The sequence below is a fragment of the Ambystoma mexicanum genome, chromosome 11 (assembly GCF_040938575.1).
Source record: "Ambystoma mexicanum isolate Mex_15411 chromosome 11, UKY_AmexF1_1, whole genome shotgun sequence".
NCBI lineage: Eukaryota > Metazoa > Chordata > Amphibia > Caudata > Ambystomatidae > Ambystoma > Ambystoma mexicanum.
The window spans coordinates 190,446,246-190,463,875 of NC_090934.1; positions in this window are offsets into that span (position 1 = coordinate 190,446,246).

Sequence of the window (17,630 nt, forward strand, 5' to 3'; positions counted from 1 at the left end):
AATCTTGAGTCTTTGTGCAATGAGATTGAGAAAAATACACTTTTCAAGTCAATCACTGTGAAATATCGTGCATCAACAGGTATATTACATAGAATTGTAGACAGGTTCTGGACTAGAGGGAACTCGGCCTCTACAATTTGGTTTATTGGTTCCAATCTTGTATTTAATGCCACAATCCCCCCTTACTTTTTTTCATGGGGTAAACTGACGCATTACATGGCAAATCTGACGTCACTAAGATACCTTGCTCCATCATGGCGGAAATCGGCTTGAAAATGCCTTCATCTGCCTCTCGAGACATGGTATATTGTCCTGCTCGAGGTAAAACTGCTCCTGGTTTTGATTTAATCTTCATCTCCCCAAACCCTTTCAGTAAGCCTACATCATAGGGGCCAGTGGTCCATAATAAAACTGGCACTTTTGCTCTTCATCAAAATATTCAGGACGCTTCTGTGCTAGCATCATTCTCTGCGGAACTTCTCTCTTGATTGCCTTTACCCAATAAGTAATGCACATTTCAAATATCACAAAATCATCAGATAAGTAATCTCCAAACAATTCTTCATCTGTGACGTCAGTCACTCTGCAGCCTGAGGAGCCAGAATACACACTGTTAGAGAGTGAGTGGGTGCTACGACTCTAGGAGGGTAGATAGCGGAGGTAATAAATAAGGCCTCATTATCAAGAGCAGCTGGTATAAACGGCTTTACATACCAGGTGCTTAGAAAGAATCCAGCACTGTGGGCCAAACTACTAAAACAGCTCTTCAATGAGATTCTATGTAAGAGGAGCTTTCCCCCGTCCACAGCATTGGTAATACCATTTTTCAAGGAGGACGGCAAGTCAAATCCTTCTAACTATCGTCCTATCACCCTCCTTGATATTGAGAGCAAAATATTTATGAGGTTACTAATGAATGAGCTCTCGGCCTGAGAGGAAAAAGAGAAGGTTCTATCATGCTGTCAGACAGGATTTAGGAAAGGGCTGTAGAGGAGGTCCCAAATAAAGTCTGCACTCCCATCGCCCATTTTGAAGTACCAAAATATGTGACGTATGATGAGAAAATAAACCAGCAGAGAGCCGCAGTAGGGCTCTGCCCAGTACCTATCAGAAGAGCAACACCTATAGAAGTACCAATAACCAGACAACCATGGACAGTAAGGTATCCATTGAGAAACTCCTACCAACAAATGAGACGAAATGAAGATTGCCTAAGTATCGTCCCGGAAGAAACCAAAAAGGCCTTAATGGAAGACGAATGGTGATGTCACGAAGACCCGGACAGACTCAGAGATGGAAGAAATGACAACCAAAAAATGACACAGAGATGAAACACCATGAATAAGGATATTGTGAACCTAGAAGAAGAGAACGATGTTGAAATACAAAGAAGCTTAAGCTGTAAGCAGGATGAAGATATTCAACCAGCTAACGCCTGTACATATGCTTGAAACCACAAGAAAGCTAAGAAAACAGTGCGGCTTGCTATGCTAAGGAGAAGAATAGAGCAGCAAGCGCCATTGTACATAATCTACCTCAAAACGAAGCACAGTATTATAAGTGCCATTCCACTGTGCACGAAAATCCGAATCAACTCAGGTTACTAGAGGCCACAAGACAAGATTCATATTCTCCCAAAACAAGAAGAGTTGGGTGAATTGAAACTCGGCAGATGCAACTCGTGCCAGTATAGCCAAGGTCAGACCAATAGAAGGAACAAACAGTAGCCTCACATAATTGAAACTTAAGGAACAGAATAGCCTGTCTTTGAAACATCGAGATAAGGAGGTGTAGGCAGGTGGCAAGCCGAATAAGAATTATATGCACAAATTGAGAGAAACGAGACAAATTCACCGTGCGGGCAGCACATCACCAGGCGAGCGAGAAGAGGCATGGGTTCACACCTATGCTTGGCATCTGCCCAAGCAGAGATATCAGAACTTTTCCAAACAGAAGATACAGTTTCGCGGCCAACCACAGCGAAATAATTGACACATAGCCACTAAAGTAATGATTGATTGAAGGAAGGCCGGGTGAACTGGGGGGTACCCTGCACCTGCTCAAAGCAGCCACGGGGTATAGCAACCCCGCATATGAGTTACCTACACATAATAGTGAGAAAAATCAAGGGAGAAATAAGGACAAGAATATTACTTCCGCAGTCCCAAGGGACAAGGGGAGACGTGATGATGAAAGAAGAGATCAGGCACAGACAAGTACATCTCTCGACAAAGAGAGAGAAGGGAAGAGATGGAAGGGAAGCAAAGATAGAACTGATGAGATAGCATTAGCAAAAGACGAATGGATGTGAGGAAACATTTTATTGAAACTTGATGGCAAAGGCATTGAGGATGCGAAACAAAAGGAGAAGTCAGATGAGACACAGAGAAAGGGGAAAGAAAAGGAGTTAAGGGATGAAAGGATAAGAAAGAAAGACAGACAAAGGCGACAACAGCTGTATCACGAAGAGCAGGATAGACAGCTCAATCACAACCCAAAAGCAGCCAACGATCAAGACGGACAGAAACAGCAAAGGATAAAGGAAGAGCAAAGTATACGTGAGAAAAGAATAAAAAGACAAAGAGATGAGGAAATTCGAAGGGCAGATGAACATAGAAATGAAAAGAGAAAGGAAGAAGATAGGGGCAGAGAAGAGGCGAGGAAACGCAAAGAATTTGATGATGACGTAGAACGTAAGCAATGACAGAGAGTATGCAATCTTGAATATCTGGAGAGAGAGGTTAAAAAACCTGCTCCAGTTGTAGACTGGGAAGACATCAAAGAATTCTTTCCTGAGTATGATTCAGTACCAGGCACATCTAGGGAAAATATTGACGATGACTTTGACACCAGAAGCATCGGAGAAACGATCAATAGAATATATGATGAGATGGGGCTAGAACAAATACCCCAATGGGAGGGGGAAGACGAGTGCCTGGAGAGCACTCAGCTGTATGACACTGGGGATGTCACCCGAAGTAGTGGGAATAGAGAGCTATCCCTGGATAGATTAGAAATAAGTAGGAACAAAGAGGATACGAGAAGTCGTACTAGTTGAGGACAGACAATGTCTGACTATGAAAGGGAGGAACGCGTGGAAAATGCGGAAGAGGAACGAAGTGAAAGACGACTCCAAGGGAAAAAGGAATAAGGTGGTCAGACAATAGCGAATCTGCACCGAGAGCATCAGCGCATGCCACGCAGCCTGACCGTTATGAAGAAGTATCTCACGGTCAGAGGGGGGTGTCTTTGCCGCCCTAGTTGGACAGACTAAGGGCATTGCCAGGAAGACAGCAATGTGGGAATATTATCCCTGCAATAGACAGAAGAACAATTAGAGAAGAGAGAGAGGGCTATACATTCAAATTTCTGTTGCTCGAGAATGGGGAGTAAGATCGCAATATATTCCATGGCCACACATGGATCGAGAAAATCTATCTGAAAAACAAACTCCCAATGCTGACGTTGGGAGCCGGAAAGTGGATACATGAGTTAGAAAAAATGACATGAGGAAACATGTTAGCCATAGGGGACATCAAAGGTCTCCTAATCAACATACTTGGTGAGAGAGCAGACAATGTGTGGGCACGAGCAGGCTACCCCGGTGTAACCACAATTAATACCTCGCATGGCGGAGCTCCATTCAACAATTGTCGAGCCGCAGTATGGAAAGCGCTACGAGTGCTATATCCAGATATTTCCGATATGGGAGCTACAATGACTCGAAAAATGAAGGATTCTGAGTATCCGTTAATTTACATACAGAATTTCCAAGATGCATGGGTGCTCGAGACTCATGAATCTTGGACAAAATCTATACCTGTGTTTTACCATATATAGTGCCAAGGGCTGCCAGAGCCGGTGCAGAAACAACTCAAGAAATTGGTGGGAATCGAAGCCAAGCCTTGGGCTGAAATACAGTTGACCATCGCACATTATTGTAGACTGCTGCAGGAAAAGAATCGCAAAAAGGAAGCAACTCGTAAGGGTGAGGAAGCCATGATAACTAGCACAGCTGAATCAAGCATGCAGCAGGTGACTAATCCACAGCAGAATAATCAGGGCAATACAGGGTTTTACCCCGGGGAAGAGGATTCCAGGGAAGACAATGGCAGAGCAATCAGGGATTTTTCCAAAATAATCAAGGAGGTTTTCAAAATATGCAAAATGGAAGCCAAGATATGTCAAATGGGCAAATGGCCTGACCACCGCCAGTTTGACAGGGCATTTGGCGCGCACATGCAGAAATCAAGAGGTATGATGCAGAATGGCCAAGGAACAGAAGCAGGCATGGCAAATCCACCTGCACTTTTACAGCAGGGTGGTGCACAGAATCACAAGGTGCAACAACAAGCACAAGGAGCGCAACAAGGGGTGCAACCGCAAAGCTTGTGGAATTTTCCACAAGGACAATCCCAACAGGCACCGCTGCAACTATCGCAGACCATGAACCCTGGAATGGGAAGTAACAATGGGAAGGGGGGAAATTCACCAGCACACAGCGTGCCAACTTTTTATATAAACTAGGACATTTCACTGGGAACCCTGATGCGTTCTATCCTATCAGTGACGCCAGACCCTCACAGGGAACCTAGGGTGATGTTGTTATAGGGGATAAAGAATATTCCTTCTTAGTTGACACGGGTGCAACACGTTTTCCTTGTCCGGCAAGGCCATAGATACTCAGAGTTTTACAGGAGCTACCAGTCGTGTTCCCTTCACGAATGCACTACCAGTCTCCATAGGAGAATGTGAAATGAATGTACCTTTATTATATTCTCGGCAGACCCCAGTAAATATTTTGGGTCGAGATTTAATGACAAAGTTGAACATGACAATCTTGTTCACGGAGAAGGGCATAGTATGTTCCACTCCAGAAATGCACTACTCAAATGTATGCGAAATGATTAGAGCATACTCAGGATACACAGCTATGAGGGCCATGCCATTAGAGCCAGACATTTTCGCATATGGTATGCGTGTGCTTATGGCAGGATTGCCAAGCCTTGCAGACAAAATCATGAGAACCACTGATGAGTTCTTATTTAGACCCAGAATACTGACGCACGAGGAGAAGGGACAAGTATTTCCCCTGATGATACACACAGCTGCAATACGAGGGAAAGTGGATTTGGTTGACGGTTATGATGACGAAGGCAGACAATGGTGCGTGATAATTTCCATTGAAGAGGGATATCGAGTGACTGATGTCACCAATGACGATCTGTTTGAAGAACAAACAGATATAGGAGAGAAAATGGTAGAAGTGAGTCTCACTTTTTGGGTAAAGATGATTAAAAGAGAAGTACCTCAGAGAATGATGTTGGTGCCTGTCTCAGTATGGACTACAGGACCCTATTACGCAGGCCTCTTAAAGGGGGTTGGAGAAGTAAGAATTAAATTGAAACCAGGAGCTATTTTACCAAAGGCATGACAATATCCCAGGTAGAGGGAGGCAGATGACTCAATTTTTAAGACAATTTCTGCCATGATGGACCACGGCATCTTAGTGACGTCAGAGTCACCATGTAATATGTCAGTGTACCCTGTGAAAAAAAGTAAACGGGGGGTCTTGGAGCCTAGTGCAAGACCTGAGGCCAATAAACGATATTGTTGAGGCCGAGTTCCCTCTATCTAGTCCCTAACCCGTCTACAATCCTATGTAATATACCCGTTGGGGCAAAATATTTCACGGTGATTGACTTGAAAAAATGCATTTTTACAATCCCGTAGCACTGTGACTCACAAGATCTGACGTTCATCACGTTCAGACAAATGCGCCTGAAAAGCACAAAGCTACCACAGGGGTGCTGTAAGTCTCCTTTTATTTTCAACAGAGTCTTGCAGATGGACTTGAGCAAAATTGCATTAAAAAGTGTTGTCCTGCAGTACGTGGATGACATCTTAATTTGCAGCACAATAGAAGAGCAATGCAGGCACTATTCTATTCAGCTATTGACTACACTGGCTGATAAAGGATATAAAGTTGGCAAAGAAAAGTTACAATATTGTCAACAAGAAGTGCTGTACATAGGCCAGCTGATCTCACATGAGGGAAAGAAGGTGACCCCAGAAAGGGCTGAAGCCATATCGAATACGGCTAAGCCGCACACGATAAAGCAGATGCAGAGCTTTTTAGGTCTATGCAACTATGTCAGGGCATGGGTCTTCGACTACAGCTCTTACACCAAGCCTTTACTTCAGGCCCTAAAGAAGACCCAAGTGACAAAAGAAAAGATTGAATGGTCTGAGACCATGGAGAAAGGGTTTGCTGAACTCAAAAGAGCCATCTGCACAGCACCAGTTTTAGGGATCCCCAATTATGCAGAGGCATTTTACCTGTTTTCACTCACAAATGGCAGCGTTATGACAGCAGTACTCATTCAGAGAACCACGTTGGGGTATAGGCCCCTGGCATACTACAGTGGGAATTTAACCCAGTAATGTGAGGTCAGTCCCCGTGCGAACCAAGTTTAGCTGCCGCAGCGTTCGCCATAGAGAAAGCTACAACTATTGTAATGGGATGCTCAATGACGTTGTACATCGAGCACTCGCTATTTGCCATTCTAGAGAAACCAAAGGGCACATTGACATCTCAGAGAGTTTCTGCTTATGAAGTGATCATATCGAATGCATCGATTAAAATAGTCCGATGTAAGATAGTGAACCCAGCTACGTTTATATTAGAGCCAGTCACTGAAGGAGAGCCGATACATGACTGTGCAAATTATGAAGAATTCTATGATGAAATCCCCAGCGTGAAAGAAAATGCCTTGGCAGAAAGAGAGATTGTCTTTATTGACGGATTTTCAAGGATCGATCAAGGTGACAGAGAAAGAAATACAGGCATTGCTGTAATAAAGCACACAGAAAATGGAGAATTTCGAGTCGTACTTAGTGCACAAATACCATCTAATTTTTCAGCACAGACTGCAGAATTAATGGCGTTGATACTCGCCATTGAGGATCACGCAGACCAGGAAGTAACGGTGTACAGTGACTCTGCCTATGTATCGTCGACAGTGTATGCAGGCCTAGCGTGCAGGAAAAGGAGGGGCTACCTCCGAGCAGAAGACACCCCAGTGCAGCAATCAGCCTTATTGGATTTGCTGATTAAGGCACTACAGCTCCCAATGGGCATAGCAGTCGTGAAATACGCCGCCCATACGCAAGGGACAGATTTTTATCTCACGCAGAAATCAAGCAGCAGACAAAGGTGGAACAATCATGGCAGTGGAAGTTATCCATGCCAACGTGCGAATGATGGTTACACGAACCGTACCTGAGAGTTAAAGCAATTTGGGGCAAACACAGTTAATGGAACTCCAAGGGGAGGCACCACAGTAAGAGAAGAAGCTGTGGAAACATTGAGAGTGTTCTTTAAACCCCTCTGACAGCTTGTGGCAACAAGACAACACTGGTAAACCAGTAATGCCTGTAGCCCTATTAAAAATAGCACTGGAGCAACTACATTACCCAGCCCACATGACAAAAGAGAATCTAGCAGCAACGCACGCAGAAGACTGGTTCATACTGAATTTAGCGGAGAATGTTGCATTCTTTATGGTAAACTGTGTAATCTGCCAGCAATTCACAGCTGGGCACACATTAAAAGTAATGAGAGGAGTCATCCCAAGGCCAAATGGGCCTTTTCAGCACTACTTCGACATGATTCAAGTATGTAACGGGTGCAGATACTTAATTGTTGTGTTGTGTCCATTCTCTAGATGGATAGAGGCAGGTCTATGTACACACACAGACTCTAACTGTGTGGCCACATTTTTTGTGAGGAAAGTGTTCCCAAGGTGGGGGTATTCAAAGTCATGAGATCAGATAATGGCCCTCACTTTGTTAATTCAATATGTGAGCAGATTAGCTTGCTACCTGGTATAAAGCATTAGTTCACTTCAGCTTATCATCCACAAGGTAATGGAATCTGTGAGAAGCTCAACGGCTTGTTAAATGAAAGGATAGCCAAATTGAAGCTTACGCAAAAGAAGGGATGGTTGCACTGCCTTCCACTGGCACTGTATGCACTTCGGAATCAACCAGGTTCCAACCATCATCTTACGCCACATGAGGTAGCCACAGGAAGAAGAATGAGAACTCCCTTGACAGCCCAAGATAGAGTTAGATGTGATGCCCAGTCAACAGGAGAGGTTTTAGGATTTGAAATGCAAAATTATCTGAACTGCATGACATCTTGCCTTACTGTAATTTCAGACCAGCTTCAGCGATGACGAAAAGGGTGCAGAGCAGTACAGAACACAGAAGAAGACACTACAAAAAGCCAAGGTTCAACAGTCCCTTTACAGTGGAGGACTGTACTCTGTCCGCAGTGAAACTACAAGGCAGAAGAGCTTGGATTTTCCTCGGCGATATAAAACCCTACATCGGAGAAGGCCCCCTTGCCTGCACCCCAATGAGCGGAATCGACGAGCGACGGGGAAGAACCACAGAACGTGCAGACAAGATCCATGACAAGGAAGAAGGACGCATGACCAGCAAAACAAGGACAAAGAACCTTTTGCAAGTTGTGGCTTAAATTGGACCCCTCCTCTAAGCAAAAAAGGGGATGAGGACATAAAAACGGACACTCTGTGCATCCCAGTTGCAGGGTGAAGAAGAAAATTGCACATACAAGCCACACCACAGTCTATTGACTGCTGAACTTTGGACTAAGGCATACTTAAGCCTTGACAAGAAAAGAATATGCCAAATTTTGACCAAGGACACTTACATTGGAAGCAAATACAGTATCCCGATTCGTTTAATACCGAGACACTAATCAGAATCACTTATGGTGTTCCACAGTAGAGACATCACAAAGGACATAATAACCTATTTTGATCTAGTGCTAAGATCATACCGTCATTGGTAGGGAGGCTCACCAGTGTCACTGACTTTTTACAAGATGATGAAAACGAAAAGACAATAAGAGAACTGCTCACTGTCATTGCCGAACAACTTATCCTACTCCCTGAGTACAGTGTTCCCAACACAGGCAGAAATAGATAAGCTTATCAACAACCTGTTCTTTCGCATAATCGAAGACTGTTCAATTCTTATCGGGAGAACAACAGATACACTCACGTTTCTTCGAGATCCAGCAAATACAGAACATTTAAACCATCTTTTAAATAAAATCATAATTCTAGTCGCACTACATGCGACCGGACAGTGCGGACATTGTTCACATTTAGGAGAAAGCATATAATCCTGAACCTCAGCAAAGACAGGACAGATGTCCCTCTCACCAGAAGACAGCAGGTTGGCACACAATGGGCCTCATTACGAGGTTGGTGCTAGTCATGGCGCTATTAGCACCAATGACTAGCACCAATAACGGGACTGTGTCCGCCCTCGTTCAATGGGGACTTACCGGTCCAGTCCGACCTTGGCCGCACTGGTAAGTCCCCATTGTAAAAGCCATTCCCCATTCCCATTTGAGCCCCCATAGGGCTCAATGGGAAGGGGGAAGGCGTCAATAACGGTACCGCAAATTGCGGTACCGTTATTGACCCCGGTATCCCTTAACGGGTTCCATCCATAACGCCTGGTAAAACCAGGCATTAAGGGAGGGACCCGCTAAGGGACCTCGGAATAGGGTGCAAAGGGATTACCGGTGTCATTACCGGTGCCCGGTATCCCTTTGCGCCCACCTCAGAATGAGACCCAATGTCCTTTTTTGCCTAGTCACTGACTTTCCAGAACTAGTGGGGAGACCAATCGATGTTGACGTCCTCACTTTCATCAGAGACCCAACTAATGTTGCACAGATGGGAATGCTCCTGCATGGAATCATGCTTCAAGTGGAACTTTCTAACCATCAGAGGAGCTATCTGAGGAGATTCTAAAAAGCCTTCCGCCGAGGGAGAGATCGAGGAAGCAGATTCAAGAACTTCACTTGTTATACCTGTTGTTATTTTTCCATATTTCTTCATACTGATCAGTATCCAACATGTCCTCAGGACTGAAGCAAATCCGAGGAGCGGATTGGGAGCTTACCTACTTTGAACATGCACAGTAAAGGAACTCACTGAAGTCTTACTTAATTTGATTTTTCCCATGGTCTAGCAAAGGAACTGTATCCCGAAATAAGAGACAAATTGTCACTCACAAGAGGGGGGACACTTGTGGAGCACCTGACACTCTTAAACACAGAACTTGAAAAACGATATTGGGTAAGGGAATACTAACATTGACTTTTGGGGAATGATCGAGATGGGGGTCCATAGCAGCAACCTGGTCCTCCCACAAGGAGAGGCACCCCCGCTTCTCTGGAAGAAAATGCTGCCGCCTGACCTACAAGGGCATAATGTACCTATGCGTTATATTCATCATTATTTTATTTTCATTAATGATCAGAACTGCATTCTTTATTAATGAACAAAGCGTTCCAAATTCAGTGCACCCACCTAATTATGCACGCATGAAACCCACATAAGCACCCAGACCTTATATAGTCATTCCAGTCCCTAGAAGATCTGACGGTGGAGTGAATGAACTTGAAATAGATATGATTAGCAATGATACGCACACAATTGTGGTAACGAATGAAAAGAAAATCCGGAGACAGGGTCGGCAAGGGTTGAATGAAATAACATCACTGACAACTACACGCATGCAAACATTGAATGCACACGAAACAGGCCTAGTGTCAATAACTGCAGAACCACAAACAAAAGCAGCAGGGAAGAAGAGACTGCATGCCATAAGAAACTCCACAGCAGCTGTTGTGAGAAAACAAGAATTAAAGCAAAAACCAACAGAAGCAGTTATATCAGAAACTCTTAAGAAAACAAGAGCCAACACTGAGAAACTCTCTGCACAGACACATCTGATAGTAGACTCATTAGTTCCGCACATAGCCCGAGTAAGGGAACTACAAGAGGAACTGAAGAACAAAATAGCAGAGACTGTATTACCAAGCATGTACATTCCAACGCAAGGAACAAGTACCAGTTCTACAATACAGCCATACATCGGACCACTGTCAGGCTGGTTGGCATGGGCATTTGCAACCAGCAGAAGAAAGATGTATGAGGAGAGGGAAAGAGCTACCAGACTCTTGTGCACTCAAATGGCGCAGATGAGGAGGCCTGCACCATGGACCAGGATACCTGAAAATCCTCTAGCAAGAAAAAGCCATACCGATGCATTCAGGGATGTCATCATAGCCAACTACAGGAAAACATTAAGAATCAAAAGAAGTATGCATGGAGATGACAATGAACTAAACGACTACCTTGACAGCACAGCACACTTAGGAAACAACATTTGGTACCAACACATGAAGGAGGTTGGAAGACGAAATTCTGAAGGGGAACGCTTTGTTTGCGCACTCCTACCGTACAGCATGGGGAAATCCAAGATCTTCGTAGCTGTAGAAATCGATGTCCCGACAGCACACTGTCTCTCACACGTAGCAATGTGCAAGACCAGAGGCCAGTTCATGGGAAGTGATCTCTCATTAATATGGGCAACTGAAACAGCCTATCCCGATGAAGATGATCATGTCCAAGACATCAAGACACGGAATAGAGCTCATACTAGGTATCATGTGATCAGGTACGATAAGCCTGAAGTTAAAGGAGCAGGAATAAGATGGGAAGTGAACCAGAGACTTAATGTCCAAGGGAAAACTCCAGGAGAGGTTCATAATTGGAAGAACAGAGGTCAAATGCAGATTTGGGGAACAGTGCTTTCACCAGACGGATGGGAGAAAGGAGTAGTAATCTGCAGAGCCTGGATGGTCCTCGGAGCCTGCAAGGAGGCGATGGAAAATTCACAAAGGATATGCAAGCCATTATGGCCAAAACTTGCAAAACTGTTGACATGGGTTGAAGACAGAGGAGGACCCCTGCAGATAGTGCCACTAGAAAGCCCAAAATTGTGCTTCAGGAACAATGGCACAAGAAAGATGGGAGAGAATCAGAACTGTGGATGAATCTTTGATGCCCCAGGTATGGTACATGGAACTGCAGTGAATATGGATCATTATTGGGCATGCGGATCCAAAGCCTACATCAGATTGCCGAAAAACTGGGGAAGCATATGCACAATAGTGAATGTCCACGTTCCAGCATTGGTGATCCCAAAAAGTGACCTGAATATTGACAGTTTCCCGAAAGTAGATGCTCACCTGAGAAAGAAGATATCTGTGGAAGTGATAACTCGAATGAAGAGAGAAAATTACTTCTCTGCTAAATCAGAAGAAGCCTTTCATGCAATCCCATATGAACACAGGCTGTTCAGTCTCACCTCATCAGTGTTCATGACGCTCTTCGTGCCAAGAATCCAAGTTTGAGTAAACACTAAATGGTTTCAGGTAACCAGGTGGGAGTTACTGCATAAAAGGATTCAATGCAATCAAGGAAGAGTTAAGAGCCATCCGACTGATGACTCTTCAGAATAGATATGTCCTTGACTTGATCACACCTATGGATGGAGGAGGTTGTGTAAAAATTGGAGAATCATGTTGCACATTTACACCATCTCATGATGAGGAAAACGGAACTTTAACAGAAGCCATAAGCATGCTGACAAACCTGCAGAACCAGATGATCAATGAAACTGACGAAGTTGATGATGACAGCTGGTTTGAATTACTGTTTTAATGGGTTCCACAATGGATGGCGGATGCATTCAAGTTTTTGGGAGCTCTGCTAGTGATGATACTAATAGGAATTTGTGGTATCAAGATAATAATCTCGCAATGCCAGAAAACTGCGAAGAAAGCCATAGGTATGAAGATCATGATTGATGTCAAGCCAGGATGGAAGCCAAAAGACCTGACTGATGAAGATATAAGAGACTTTGTGAAGGCCAGCAGGCACGCACCAGAAGGTACAACGTTTCTTTATCCCAGGAAATGCAGAAATTATGTGGGAAGATGGATTTACTGTAGCCCTAATGGATAATGTCAACTCATGACATGGAATAAAGACGAACATGTAAGGACAGCAGGAAGCCTAAAAGGAGTAATAAAAATATGGCTCCAAAGAGACACTTCTTCAGACCGTCATGTATAGATCCAGAAGATGAAGAAGGAATGAACCCAGACGATGAATGAAGATGGATACAGAGGAACCAAGTAAGATGAATCCAAAGGAGAAGGTGAAAGGGCTCGATGAATCGCTCAGAGGTGGGAGTGTAGAGGAGGTCCCAAATAAAGCATGCACTCCCATCGCCCATTTTGAAGTACCAGAAACATTCTCACCAAAATATGAGACGTATGATGAGCAAATAAACCAGCAGAGAGCCGCAGTAGGGCTCTGCCCAGTGCCCATCAGAAGAGCAACACCTAGTGAAGTACCAATAACCAGACAACCATGGACAGTAAGGTATCCAGTGAGAAATCCCTACCAACAAATGAGACGAAATGAAGATTGCCTAAGTACCGTCCCGGAAGAAACCAACAAGGCCTTAATGGAAGATGATTGGTGATGTCACGAAGACCCGGACAGACTCACAGATGGAAGAAATGACAACAAAAAAATGACACACAGAGACGAAATGCCATGAATAAGGATATCGTGAACCTAGAAGAAGAGAACGATGTAGAAATACAAGGAAGCTTAAGCTGTGAGCAGGATAAAGATATTCAACCAGCTAATGCCTGTACATATGCTTGAAACCACAAGAAAGCTAAGAAAACAGTGCGGCTTGCTATGCTAAATAGAAGAATAGAGCGGCAAGCGCCATTGTACATAATGTACCTCAAAACGAAGCACAGTATTATAAGTGCGATTCCACTTTGCACGAAAAGCAGAATCAACTCAGGTTACTAGAGGCCACAGACAAGATTCATATTCTCGCAAAACAAGAAGCGACGGCTGAATCGAAACTCGGCAGATGCAGCTCGTGCCATTAGAGCCAAGGTCAGACCAATAGAAGGAACGAACAGTAGCCTCACATAATTGAAACTTAAAAACAGAATATCCTGTCTTTGAAAGGTTGAGATAAGGAGGCGTAGGCAGGTGGCAAGCCGAATAAGAATTAAATGAACACATTCAGAGAAACAAGACAAATTCAGGGTGCAGGCAGCACGTGTCCAGCCGAGCGAGAAGAGGCACGGGTTCACACCTATGCTTGGCATCCGCCCAAGCAGAGATATCAGAACTTTTACAGACAGAAGATACAGTTTTCGAGGCCAACCACAGTGAACTAATTGACACATAGCCACTAAAGTAATGATTGATTGAAGGAAGGCCAGGTGAACTGGGGGGCACCCTGCACCTGGCTGACCATTCTGCGTGCTGCTAAGCAAAGTGTAAATGTATGCAGGGGGTTGATGCCAACCCAATCACAAGGGACCAAATAATCTAGGGTCCTATAGCTAGTAGAACCAATGGGACGTCATACTTTTAGTGATGTCTACAGTAGGTATTTTAAAGGAAGGGTTTAGATGCCCACCTGACAGTGTTTTACCCAATCCCCTCACTCCGTTACCATATACAGATATAGCACCTATATTAAAGTTACCTTTTCCGAACCAATAGAAATGCTTATTAACTTTTGAGTGTTACATGTCACTGATGACGAGTTTTCAGTATAAATGTTACTACTTGTATGAAGTTTGTTGGAGTTAAAGCAAGACGGACTATTGCATCACTGCTGATTGCCATGACTCCCCGTTTTTTGTACTTGTCATTAAATGGACTCCCTTTGCCAAACCATTGAGTTGTCCTTATTGATTGATGTTGGAGTAATAAATCTGCACCCACATCCATCTCAAAGGTGCAGCTATCTCGTCTTAAAGCACTTTGGAGCAAACCTCGGCTCTATGGGCCAGCCGGGGGTCTCGCCATAACATGGCTATCGACAGCATTGAATGGGATTATATTAAACCTGCTTAGTGAAACCACCATAACTAAAGGAGGTACACCAATATATATAACCATTGATCGATCTCTCTTAGGTTTTTGACCAGATTGACAGATCAAAGTTATGGGGCAAGTTAAAGAGAAAAGGAATTCCGGAATCATTATTGTCAATGATAAGGGAACTCCACAGAGCGACCACAGTAAGGGTACGTCTTGACGATAAGGGTCATTTGTCAGAATCAGTGCCAGTGGAAAGAGAGGTCAGGCAGGGATGCCTGGGCGCTCCCACGTTCTTCAATCTATTTCTAGTAGACGCAGGGGAACATCTAATGTCATCGGCTTTGTCCAGTCCGGAGCTAAATGGGGGAAAGATATTTTGGCAGGCCTACGCCACGACATTGTGCTGCTAGATAGAACTGATATTGGTCTACAACGATTGTTGAACGGGTTGGGTTGAGTGTGCTACCAAAAATGGTTTAACAATAAATCCAAAAAAATCTAAGATCTTGGTATTCAAACACCCCACAAAGAAGATATATTTTAAATACTGGACACTAGAAGGACAGATAATACTGCAAGTTGAAGAACTAGTATATCTGGGCTATAAGATCTATGCAAGCCCAGCAATATAAAAAGTAGAACAGGACATCCTCACTAAATCGCTCTCACTAGTCCCTCACCCGACAAAAATCCGGCTTAGATACTGCAAATTCTCCATTACGATGATAAAATACTATTCGGTTAAAATAGTTCCAATACTACTGTATGACCTAGAAGCTAAACCACAACTGTGGGAAATGAATTGGTCCAAGTTGGAGGGTAGAGTCTGGAAGGGGGCATTAAATCTACCATGGAGTACCCCATGTTGGCACTTGCGTTATGAACTTGGACTAAAATCCCTAGGCTGCTTGGCAGAATAGAAACTGCTCTCCTTCTATAGAGAGATTATAAATCCTAAAGTAGGCTCTCTATATGAGGATATTAAAGTACACCATTGTAATTTAAAATCCAGCAGCCTGCGGGGATTAGAACTGAGAGTAGAAACTGCGCTAGCCAAAATAGATCTAGGTCATGAAATACTGGTTGGTAACAACCTGAAGATAAAACGGGAGTTGGAACTGATGGACTGGATAGAAACCACTGCAAAAGTAAGATCATCATTTCCGCAGAACACATTCCTGGTTATAGACAAAAAACTAGGATCTCTTCCACAATATCTAGATAAATTCCCAGATGAAAAGATTAGAAACAACTGTTTTAGGTCTAGGCTGAATATTAGGCCAACTGGGGAAATACTAGATATTCGAAAACAGGGGGAGAAAGCAGTGACATATTATGAGGGGTGCGCAGCGCCAGCAAACCAGTCCCTCAGACATCTACTATTGGAATGTGGAGGAACATGGGACAGAAGGGTTAAAAAGCTAGGAAGATTTGTGGAAAGGATTGAGTGGTTAACATCGGAGAATATGTAGCATAGAATGATATCGGGCCAGGAAGTGCAGCTGACAGCAGCGGTGGTAAGCCTATTAAGGTCTCTACACCTCCTAGAGAAAGATAAATCACCATCAAGGTAGGGTGAGAAGGGCGAAACTGGATGGCAATGCAAGAAGCCAATTCAGCTATAGAAAAGTGAAATTCTAGGCATAGAGCCAGGTTTTTAAAAGAACCAAGGAGAAAGAAGGGAGGCCCCAGCTTGGGGGAAGAGGTTCAGGTAGGGAAAGGAGGACGTAATCATTCCTATAAAGGGAGTTGTTTGATCTCCCGCCCGTCAGGAGGGGTCTGACTCTTTGGTGTTTTATTGAAAAATGAAATGAAAGATTGTAAGTTTGTATTAAATTGGAAAGGTTTGTTTCTATTTGTAATAAGAGAATAAACCAAATACAATAAAAAAATAAAAACACTGCAGCCTTTTTCGATGGCAATTATTGCACTCCATCGTCTACCCTTATAATCAGTTGCATCAAGTAAAGCCACCTTTCCTTGAACTATAGCTGCTTCTATGTCTAAGGGAAAAAATTGCCCCTCCTCTACATCCATGGGTATCTGAGGCCTAAATAGAAACTCATCTGGTGTCCTCATGGTTCTACCTACTAAACCCGGTAGCCATGTTAAGAGAATATGTATCCCATAATGGAACACTTCAGGTTCAAGCAGTATTGCTCTAGGTGCTATTTGCCCTGCGAATGCCATGATCATTTCACACACGTTTAAATAATGCATTCCCGGTATTGAGCATATTATGCCTTCGTCTGTAAACGAAATGGTCATATTCAATTTTGTCATCAAATCTCGTCCTAATATGTTGACAGATGTTTGCCTTGAATGAGGAAAGTGGCACCTTCATATCGCATTCTCCTATGGAGACTGGTAATTCTTCTTTGGAAGGAACTCGACTTGTTGCTCCTGTAAAGTCCCGAGTATTAATCGCATTGCCAGACATTAAAAATGTGCCCTCAAGGATACACAAGCGCATTGCATCCATGTCTACTCAGAACGAAAAAGCTTTTCCGCCTACATTTACGTCTATCCTTGGTTCCTCATGAGGATTCCGCATTATAGATAGAACTGAACATATCAGGTCTCCCAGTGAGCTGTTCTATTGTGGGTACAGTCTCACTCCATCACTCGTGAATGGATTTTCTCATCAACAGTGAAACCCCTTATTCTACGTGCCATAGGCGGTTCAGTGTTCGTGTTCTGCTGAAGTTGCATAGGAGATTGCTGCACTTGTCCTTGCGGTTGATTACATGCCATTTGCTGTGATTGCAAGCCTTGCTGCATTCTCAGTGCTTGCTGCTGCAC